Below are 11,393 nucleotides of genomic sequence, written 5' to 3' on the forward strand. Positions count from 1 at the left end.
CAATAGTGATCTAGGAGTAGATCACTGGACATTGGTCAAAATTATCCTTAGTAGAATAAGGATATGTTTCTCGATTATGGAGGTGATAAAAGAGTTCGTCCTAAAGAGTTACATCGATGCAAGCTTTTACACCGATCCAGATGACTCTAAGTCTCAATCTGGATACATATTGAAAGTGGGAGCAATTAGCTAGAGTAGCTCCGTGCAAAGCATTGTAGACATAGAATATTTGCAAAATACATACGGCTCTGAATGTGACAGACCCGTTGACTAAGCTTCTCTCACGAGCAAAACATGATCACACCTTAGTACTCTTTGGGTGTTAATCACATAAGCGATGTGAACTAGATTATTGACTCTAGTAAACCCTTTGGGTGTTGGTCACATGACGATGTGAACTATGGGTGTTAATCATATACAGATATGAATATTGATGTTAAATCACATGGCGATGTGAACTAGATTATTGACTCTAGTGCAAGTGGGAGACTGAAGGAAATATGCCCTAGAGGCAATAATAAAGTTATTATTTATTTCCTTATTTCATGATAAATGTTTATTATTCATGCTAGAATTGTATTAACCGGAAACATAATACATGTGTGAATACATAGACAAACATAGTGTCACTAGTATGCCTCTACTTGACTAGCTCATTAATCAAAGATGGTTATGTTTCCTAACCATAGACATGTGTTGTCATTTGATTAATGGGATCATATCATTAGGAGAATGATGTGATTGACATGACCCATTCTGTTAGCCTAGCACTTGATCGTTTAGTATATTGCTATTGCTTTCTTCATGACTTATACATGTTCCGGTAACTATGAGATTATGCAACTCCCGTTTACCGGAGGAACACTTTGGGTGCTACCAAACATCACAACGTAACTGGGTGATTATAAAGGAGTACTACAGGTGTCTCCAAAGGTACATGTTGGGTTGGCGTATTTCGAGATTAGGTTTTGTCACTCCGATTGTCGGAGAGGTATCTCTGGGCCCTCTCGGTAATGCACATCACTATAAGCCTTGCAAGCAATGTAGCTAATGGGTTAGTTACGGAATGATGCATTACATAACGAGTAAAGAGACTTTCCGGTAACGAGATTGAACTAGGTATTAGATACCGACGATCGAATCTCGGGCAAGTAACATACCGATGACAAAGGGAACAAAGTATGTTGTTGTGCGGTTTGACCGATAAAGATCTTCGTAGAATATGTAGGAGCCAATATGGGCATCCAGGTTCTGCTATTGGTTATTGACCAAGAATAGTTCTAGGTCATGTCTACATAGTTCTCGAACCCGTAGGGTCCGCACGCTTAAGGTTTCGATGACAGTTATATTATGAGTTTATGAGTTTTGATGTACCGAAGGAGTTCGGAGTCCCGGATGAGATCGGGGACATGACAAGGAGTCTCGAAATGGTCGAGACGTAAAGATCAATATATTGGACGACTATATTCGGAGTTCGGAAAGGTTCCGAGTGATTCGGGTATTTTTCGGAGTACTGAGGAGTTACGGAAATATGGGGAAGAGTATTGGGCCTTAATGGGCCTTAGTGGGAAGGAGCCAGGAGGTGGCGCGCGCCCCTCCCAAGCCCAGTCCGAATTGGACAAAGGGTTTGGGGCGCGGCCCCCCTCTCCCTTCCTTCTCCACTCCCCTCCTTTCCCCCCTTCTCCTAGTTGGACTAGGAAAGAAGGAGTCCTACTCCCGGTGGGAGTAGGACTCCCCTTGGCGCGCCCCCTCCTAGGCCGGCCGCACCTCCCCCCTCCCACCTTTATATACGGGGGCAGGGGGGCACCCCATGACACACAAGTTGATCTACGGATTATTCCTTAGCCGTGTGCGGTGCCCCCCTCCACCATATTCCACCTCGGTCATATCGTCGCGGAGTTTAGGCGAAGCCCTGCGCCGGTAGAACATCATCATCGTCACCACGCCGTCGTGCTGACGGAACTCATCCCCGAAGCTTTGCTGGATCGGAGCCCGGGGATCATCATCGAGCTGAACGTGTGCTGAACTCGGAGGTGCCGTACGTTCGGTGCTTGGATCGGTCGGATCGTGAAGACGTACGACTACATCAACCGCGTTGTGCTAATGCTTGCGCTTACGGTCTATGAGGGTACGTGGATAACACTCTCCCCTCTCGTTGCTATGCCATCACCATGATCTAGCGTGTGCGTAGGAAATTTTTTGAAATTACTACGTACCCCAACACATGCGCCAGCTCAGGTCTTAGGACATAGAGGCCCAGTTCTTTTGGTCGATTCTCCCAGAATCTTTAGAATCGACCTTCCACCCAGCTTTTCCCGAAATCTTGAACCCATATTTGACAATCCTAGCTGTTTACATCATAACTAGCTAGGATTGTAAAAAAATATGTGTCCAAGATTCTGGGAGAAGCTGGGGGGAGGCCCGATTCTCAAGATTCTGGGAGAATCGGCCAAAAGAACTGGGCCAGAAAGTATGTTGTACTAGAGACTCACAGATGACATATCGCTGCGTCTCATAGTTGGGTTTGTCCGACTCGGACCTTATCTCGACTCGGATCCAACTATGTCGAATCCGACCAGACCTTTCCAAGTCCACATTATCCGGTTAGCATCCAATGCTCCATGGCTAGTGAGACCAAGCCATCGACCGTGTCATATGCTAGTCTAATCGGCTGCGCGTCCACACGGCCCTTTCGACTAGGGACCTTTTAGGACAGTCATCATACAATGCATAGTCCCACAAACAAGTCACGTACTTGCTGATACACATCATTGATAATGTCCAAGGACTATCTTTATTCATAATCACATAGGAAATATCATCATACATGATTGCCTCTAGGGCATATCTCCAACAGTGCATCCAACTTGCTTGCTCACGAAGACCTAGGGCATTTGAGGAATTCCATCGTAGGAATATACAAGCCAAGTTCTATAATGAAAAATTCCCACTAGTATATGAAAGTGACAACATATGAGACTCACTATATGAAAAACATGGTGCTACTTTGAAGCACAATAAATGAGACTCACTACATGAAGAACATGGTGCTACTTTGAAGCACAAGTGTGGAAAAAGAGATAGTAACATTATCCCTTTTTAAATTTTTTTCTTTTTTTCTTTTTTCTTTTTTCTCTTTTTTCTTTTTTTTCTTTGGCCTTTTTTTTCTTTTGGCCTTTCTTTTTTCTTTCGGACAATGCTCTAATAATGATGATCATCACACTTTCATTGATTACAACATATGAATTACAACTCGAAACTAGAACAAGATATGACTATATGAATGCCTCTGGCGGTGTACCGGGATGGTGCAATGAATCAAGAGTGACATGTATGAAAAATTATGCACTGTGGCTTTGCCACAAATACGATGTCAACTACATGATCATGCAATGGCAATATGACAAAAGTAATGTATGTCATGATGATGATGAACGGAACGGTGGAAAGTTGCATGGCAATATATCTCGGCATGGCTATGGAAATGCCATAATAGGTAGGTATGGTGGCTGTTTTGAGGAAGATATAAGGAGGTTTATGTGTGATAGAGCGTATCATATCACGGGGTTTGGATGCACCGGCGAAGTTTGCACCAACTCTCAAGGTGAGAAAGGGCAATGCACGGTACCGAAGAGGCTAGTAATGGTGGAAAGGTAAAAGTGCGTATAATCCATGGACTCAACATTAGTCATAAGAAATCATATACTTATTGCAAAATTTAGAAGTCATCAAAAAACAGGCACTATGCGCATGCTCCTAGAGGGATAGATTGGTAGGAAAAGACCATCGCTCGTCCCCGACCGCCACTCATAAGGATGCACAAGCCAGGTACACTTCATGTTTCAAATTTGTTACACAATTTTAACCATACGTGCATGCTACGGGACTTGCTATCTTCAACACAAGCATTCTTTAAATTCATAATTACCCAACTAGCATGACTTTAATATCACTACCTCCATATCTCAAAACAATTATCAAGTATCAAATTGATCATAGCATCCAATTCACTTCCTATGATAGTTTTTATTATACCCAACTTGGATGCTCATCATTCTATGACCAATTTATAACCATAGCAAATACCATGCTGTTATAAGAGACTCTCAAAATAATATAAGTGAAGCATGAGAGACTAGCAATTTCTACAAAATTAAGCCACCGCCGTGCTCTAAAAGATATAAGTGAAGCACTAGAGCAAAAACTATCAAGCTCAAAAGATATAAGTGAAGCACATAGAGTATTCTAATAAATTTCAATCAAGTAGGCTTCTCCCAAAAGGTGTGTACAGCAAGGATGATTGTGTTAAGATAAAAAGCAAATACTAATATCATACACGACGCTCCAAGCAAAACACATATCATGTGGCGAATAAAAATATAGCTCCAAGTAAAGTTACCAATGAACGAAGACGAAAGAAGGGATGCCTTCCCGGGGCATCCCCAAGCTTAGGCTTTTGGCTATTCTTGAATATCTTGGGGTGCCTTGGGCATCCCCAAGCTTAGGATTTTTCCACTCTTTATTCCATAGTCCATCAAAGCTTTACCAAAAACTTGAAAACTTCACAACACAAAACTCAACAGGAAATATCATAAGCTCCGTTAGTGAAAGAAAACAAAACCACCACATAAGATACTGTAATGAACTCATTCTTTATTTATATTGGTGTTAAAACTACTGTATTCCAAGTTCTCTATGGTTCATACCACTTAATACTAGCCATAGATGCATCAAAATAGGCAAACAACACACGAAAAACAGAATCTGTCAAAAATAGAACAGTCTGTAGAAATCTGTAACTAACGCAAACTTCTGGAACTTTAAAAATTCTACCAAAATAGTAAGTCCTGGAAAATTTGTTTATAGATCAGCAGAAAAAAGAATCAAAGCAAAACCTGGTTTCTGTGATTTATTGAATTTTTTCTCGTGAGCACAAAGTTTCTGTTTTTCAGCAGAATCAAATCAACTATCATCATAGGTTATTCTATAGGTTCTACTTGGCACAAACACTAATTAAAACATAAAAACACATCTAAACAGAAGGTAGATGCAAAATTTATGGAATAACAGCAAGTAAAATATTGGTTTGTCTCCCAACAAGCGCTTTTATTTAATGCCTTTTTAGCTAGGCATTGATAATTTTAATGATGCTCACATGAAAAACAAGAATTGAAACACAAAGAGAGCATCATGAAACACATGACAAACACATCTAAGTCTAACATACTTCCTATGAATAGGTATTATAAGCAAACAAATTTGCAAGGCAAGCAAAAACTAGCATATGCAAGAAGAAGAAAGAGACGATAGCAATCTCAACATGACGAGAGGTAATTTAATAAGATAAAAATTTCTACGACCATATTTTCCTCTCTCATAATAATTACATGTAGGATCATAGGCAAATTCAACAAAATAGCTATCACAAAACATATTCTAACATGATCCACATGCATGCAAAATTGACACTCTTCCAAGATAGTGGGATTAACATTAACTAAAGTCATGACCTTTCCGAACCCACTTTTATCAAAAATATCATAAGATTGAACATAGTCCAAATATGTGGGATCTAAAGTTGAAACTCTTCCAAACCCACTTCCAATATTATTGCAAACACTATTATCAATCTCATATTCATCACGGGGCTTAAATAAATTTTTAATGTTATAAGAAGAATCACCCCAATCATGATCATTGAAACAAGTAGTAGACATAGCAAAACTAGCATCCCCAAGCTTAGGGTTTTGCATATTATTAGCACAATTGACATCAAGAGAATTTATAGGAAAATCATTGAAATCATGCTTTTTATTCAAGGAGTTATCGTGAATCTCTTCATAAATTTCTTCATCATAATTTTCAGATACACAATTTTTTAGCAAAGCTTCATAAACATAATCTAGTGCACAAAACTCACTAGCAATTGGTTCATCATAATTGGATCTATTAAAAAGATTAGCAAGCGGATGAGGATCCATAGATCTTAAGTTCTCTATTTAGCAATAAATAAACAACTATTCCAACCAAACGAGCAAACGAGCCAAGTAAGACATCAAAGCAAAAAGACGAACAGAAGAAGGGCGAATAAAACGGCAAGGGTGAAGTGGGGGAGAGGAAAACGAGAGGCAAATGGCAAATAATGTAAATGCGAGGGAGATGAGTTTGTGATGGGTACTTGGTATGTCTTGACTTGAGCGAAGACCTCCTCGGCAACGGCGCCAAAAATTCTTCTTGCTACGTCTTGAGCTTGTGTTGGTTTTCCTTGAAGAGGAAAGGGTGATGCAGCACAGTAGCGTAAGTATTTCCCTCGGTTTTTGAGAACCAATGTATCAATCCAGTAGGAGGCTCCTCACAAGTCCCATGAACCTACACAAACAATCAAAGAACTCGCAACCAACGCGATAAAGGGGTTGTCAGTCCCTTCACGGCCACTTGCGAAAGTGAGATCTGATAGAGATAATATGATAAGATAAATATATTTTTGGTATTTTATAATATAGATGCAAAAAGTAAATATGCAAATAAAAGTAGATTGAAAGCTTATATGATAAAGGATAGACCCGAGGGCCATAGGTTTCACTAGAGGCTTCTCTCAAGATAGCATAAGTATTACGGTGGGTGAACAAATTACTGTCGAGCAATTGATAGAAAAGCGAATAATTATGAGATTATTTAGGCATGATCATGTATATAGGCATCACGTCCGTGACAAGTAGACCGACTCCTACCTGCATCTACTACTATTACTCCACACATCAACCGCTATCCAGCATGCATCTATAGTATTAAGTTCAAAGAACAGAGTAACGCATTAAGAAAGATGACATGATGTAGAGGGATAAACTCAAGCAATATGATATAAACCCCATCTTTTTATCCTCGATGGCAACAATACAATACGTGCCTTGCAACCCTTTCCGTCACTGGGTAAGGACACCGCAAGATTGAACCCAAAGGTAGGCACCTCTCCCATGGCAAGAAAGATCAATCTAGTAGGCCAAACCAAACTGATAATTCGAAGAGACTTGCAAAGATAACTCAATCATACATAAAAGAATTCAGAGAAGATTCAAATATTTCTCATAGATAAACTTGATCATAAACCCACAATTCATCGGATCTCGACAAACACACCGCAAAAAGAGTTTACATCAAATAGATCTCCACAAGAGAGGGGGAGAACATTGTATTGAGATCCAAAAAGAGAGAAGAAGCCATCAAGCTAATAACTATGGACCCGAAGGTCTGTGGTAAACTACTCACAACTCATCGGAAGGGCTATGGTGTTGATGTAGAAGCCCTCCGTGGTTGATTCCCCCTCCGGTGGAGCGTCGGCGAAGGCTCCAAGATGGGATCTCACGGATACAGAAGGTTATGGTGGCAGAAATATTTCTTTGGTGGCTCCCTGGATGTTTTCGGGGTACGTAGGTATATATAGGAGGAAGAAGTACGTCGGTGGCCGCTCGAGGAGCCCAGGAGACAGGGGGCGCGCCCAAGAGGGGTGGCCGCGCCCTCCTATCTGCTGGCCGCCTCGATTGCTTCTTGACTTGCACTCCAAGTTCTTCGGATCACGTTCGTTCCAAAAATCATGCTCCCGAAGGTTTCATTCCGTTTGGACTCCGTTTGATATTCCTTTTCTTTGAAATACTGAAATAGGCAAAAAAAACAGCAATACGGGCTGGGCCTCCGGTTAGTAGGTTAGTCCCAAAAATGATATAAATGTGTAAAGTAAAGCCCATAAACATCCAAAACAGGTAATATAATAGCATGGAACAATCAAAAATTATAGATACGTTGGAGACGTATCAGGTACACCTTCTACCACAGATCCGAAGGCAAGATCTTTGTTGCCAACAATGAAACCTTTCTAGAGAAGGAGTTTCTCTCAAAAGAAGTGAGTGGGAGGAAAGTAGAACTTGATGAGGTAATTGTACCTACTCTCAATTTGGGAAGTTGCTCATCAGAGAAATCTGTTCCCGTGATGCCTACACCAACTGGAGAGGAAGCTAATGATAAAGATCATGAAACTTCAGATCAAGTTGCTATAGAACCTCGTAGGTTAACCAGAGCACAATCCGCACCAGAGTGGTATGGAAATCCTGTTCTGGAAGTCATGTTACTTGACCATGATGAACCTACGAACTATGAAGAAGCTATGATGAGCCCAGATTCCGACAGATGGCTTGAGGCCATGAAATCTAAAATAGGATCCATGTATGAGAACAAAGTGTGGACTTTGGTGGACTTGCCCGATGATCGGCAAGCCATTGAGAATAAATGGATCTTCAATAAGAAGACTAACGCTGATGGTAATGTTACTATCTATAAAGCTCGACTTGTCACAAAATGTTTTCGACAAGTTCAAGGAGTTGACTATGATGAGACTTTCTCACCCGTAGCGATGCTTGAGTCTGTCCGAATCATGTTAGCAATTGCCGCATTTATGATTATGAAATCTGGCAAATGGATGTCAAAACTGCATTCCTTAATGGATTTCTTATATGATGCAACCAGAAGGTTTTGTCGATCCTAAAGGAGCTAACAAAGTGTGCAAGCTCCAGCGGTCCATTTATGGACTGGTGCAAGAATCTCGGAGTTGGAATATACGCTTTCATGAGGCGATCAAAGCATATGGTTTTATACAGACTTTTAGAGAAGCATGTATTTACAAGAAAGTGAGTGGGAGCTCTATAGCTTTTCTGATAAGTATATGTGATTGACATATTGTTGATCGGAAGTGATGTAGAATTTTCTAGAAAGCATAAAGGAGAGTTTGAAAGGAGTTTTTCAAAGAAATACCATGGTGAAGCTGCTTACATATTGGTCATCAAGATCTATAGAGGTATTTTTCAATGAGTACATACATTGACAAGATATTGAAGTAGTTCAAAATGGAACAGTCAAAGAAGGAGTTCTTTCCTTTGTTGTAAGGTGTAAAGTTGAGTAAGACTCAAAACCCGACCACAGTAGAAAATAGAAAGAGAATGAAAGGCATTCGCTATGCCTCAGCCATAGGTTCTAGAAACTATGCTATGTTGTTTACTAGACCTATTGTGTACCTTATCATGAGTTTGGCAAGGGGGTATGATAGTAATCTAGGAGTGGATCACTGGACAGCGGTCAAAGTTATCCTTAGTTACCTAAGAGGACTAAGGAAATATTTCTCGGTTATGGAGGTGACAAAGAGTTCGTCGTAAAGAGTTACGTCGATGCAATCTTTTACACCAATCCAGATGATTGTGAGTCTCCTTATGGATACATATTGAAAGTGGGAGCAATTAGCTAGAGTAGCTCCATGCAGAGCATTGTAGAGATAGAAATTTGCAAAATACATATGGATCTGAATGTGGCAGACCCATTGACTAAACATCTCTCACAAGGAAAATATGATCACACCTTAGTACTCTTTGGGTGTTAATCACATAGCGACGTGAACTAGATTATTGACTCTAGTAAACCCTTTAGGTATTGGTCACATGGCAATGTGAACTATAGGTGTTAATCACACAAAGATGTGAACTATTGGTGTTAAATCACATGGCGATGTGAACTAAATTATTGACTCTAGTGCAAGTGGGAGACTGAAGGAAATATGCCCTAGAGGCAATAATAAAGTTGTTATTTTATATTTCCTTATATCATGATAAATATTTATTATTCATGCTAGAATCTTATTAACCGGAAACTTGATACATGTGTGAATACATAGACAAAACACCGTGTCCCTAGTATGTCTCTACTTGACTAGCTCATTGATCAAAGATAGTTAAGTTTCCTAGCCATGGACATGAGTTGTCATTTGATGAATGGGATCACATCATTAGTGGAATGATGTGATGGACAAGACCAATCCATTAGCTTAGCATAGTGGTCATTCAGTTTTATTGCTACTGCTTTCTTCATGTCAAATACATATTCCTCTGACTATGAGATTATGCAACTCCCGGACACTAGAGGAATGCCTTATGTGCTATCAAACGTCAAAATGTAACTGGGTGATTATAAATATGCTCAACAGGTATCTCCGAAGGTGTTTGTTGGGTTGGCATAGATCGCGATTAGGATTTGTCACTCCGAGTATCGGAAAGGTATCTGTGGGCCCTCTCGGTAATGCACATCATATGAAGCCTTGCAACCAATGTGACTAATGAGTTAGTTACGGGATGATGCATTATGGAACGAGTAAAGAGACTTGCTGGTAATGAGATTGAACTAGGTATGAAGATACCGACGATCGAATCTCGGGCAAGTAACATACCGATGACAAAGGGAATAAAGTATGTTGACATTGTGGTTTGACCGATAAAGATCTTCGTAGAATATGTGGGAAACAATATGAACATCCAGGTTCCGCTATTGTTTATTGACCAGAGAGGTGTCTCGGTCATGTCTACATAGTTCTCGAACCCGTAGGGTCCGCACGCTTAACGTTCGATGATGATATGTATTATATGAGTTATGTGTTTTGATGACCGAAGGTTGTTCGGAGTCCTGTATGAGACCACGGACATGACGAGGAGTCTCGAAATGGTCAAGAGGTAAAGATTGATATATTGGAAGGTAGTATTCGGACATCGGAAGGGTTCCGGGGTGTATCGGGTACATACCGGAGTACCGGAGGGGTTACCGGAACCCCTCGGGGAAAGATATGGGCCATATGGGCCATAGGAGGGAGGCTAACCGGTCCACAAGGGGCTGGTGCACCCCCCACAAGGGAGGAGGCCGAATTGGACTAGGGAAGGGGGTGGCGCCCCCCCCTTTCCTTCTCCTACTCCCTCTCCTTCCCCCTTTCCCCCTCTGATAGAAGGAAGGGGGGCGAATCCTACTAGGAGTCCAAGTGGGACTCCTCCCACTTGGGGCGCACCTGGGGTCGGCCTCCTCTCCCTCCCTCCTTTATATACGGGGAGGGGGTGCCCCTAGAACACACACTAGTTGTTCCAAGCCGTGTGCGGTGCCCCCTCCACAGTTTACGCCTCCGGTCATATTCTCGCGGTGCTTAGGCAAAGCCCTGCACGAATCACATCACGATCACCATCACCACGTCATCCTGCTGACAGAACTCATCTACTCCTTCAACCCTCTGCTGGATCAGGAGCTTGAGGGACGTTATCGCACTAAACGTGTGCAGAACTCGGAGGTGTCATACGTTTGGTACTCGATCGGTCGGAACGAGAAGACGTTTGACTACATCAACCGCGTTGAGCAAACGCTTCCGCTTTCGGTCTATGAGGGTACATAGACACACTCTCCCCTCTCGTTGCTATGCATCTCCTCGATAGATCTTGCGTGAGCGTAGAATTTTTTTTGAAATTTCATGCTATGTTTCCCAACACCACCACCCTCCTCCCTCTTCCTCCAGCCAAGCCCTCCTCCCCTCCTCTCCTCCGCCC

The sequence above is a fragment of the Triticum aestivum genome, chromosome 5B (assembly GCF_018294505.1).
Source record: "Triticum aestivum cultivar Chinese Spring chromosome 5B, IWGSC CS RefSeq v2.1, whole genome shotgun sequence".
NCBI lineage: Eukaryota > Viridiplantae > Streptophyta > Magnoliopsida > Poales > Poaceae > Triticum > Triticum aestivum.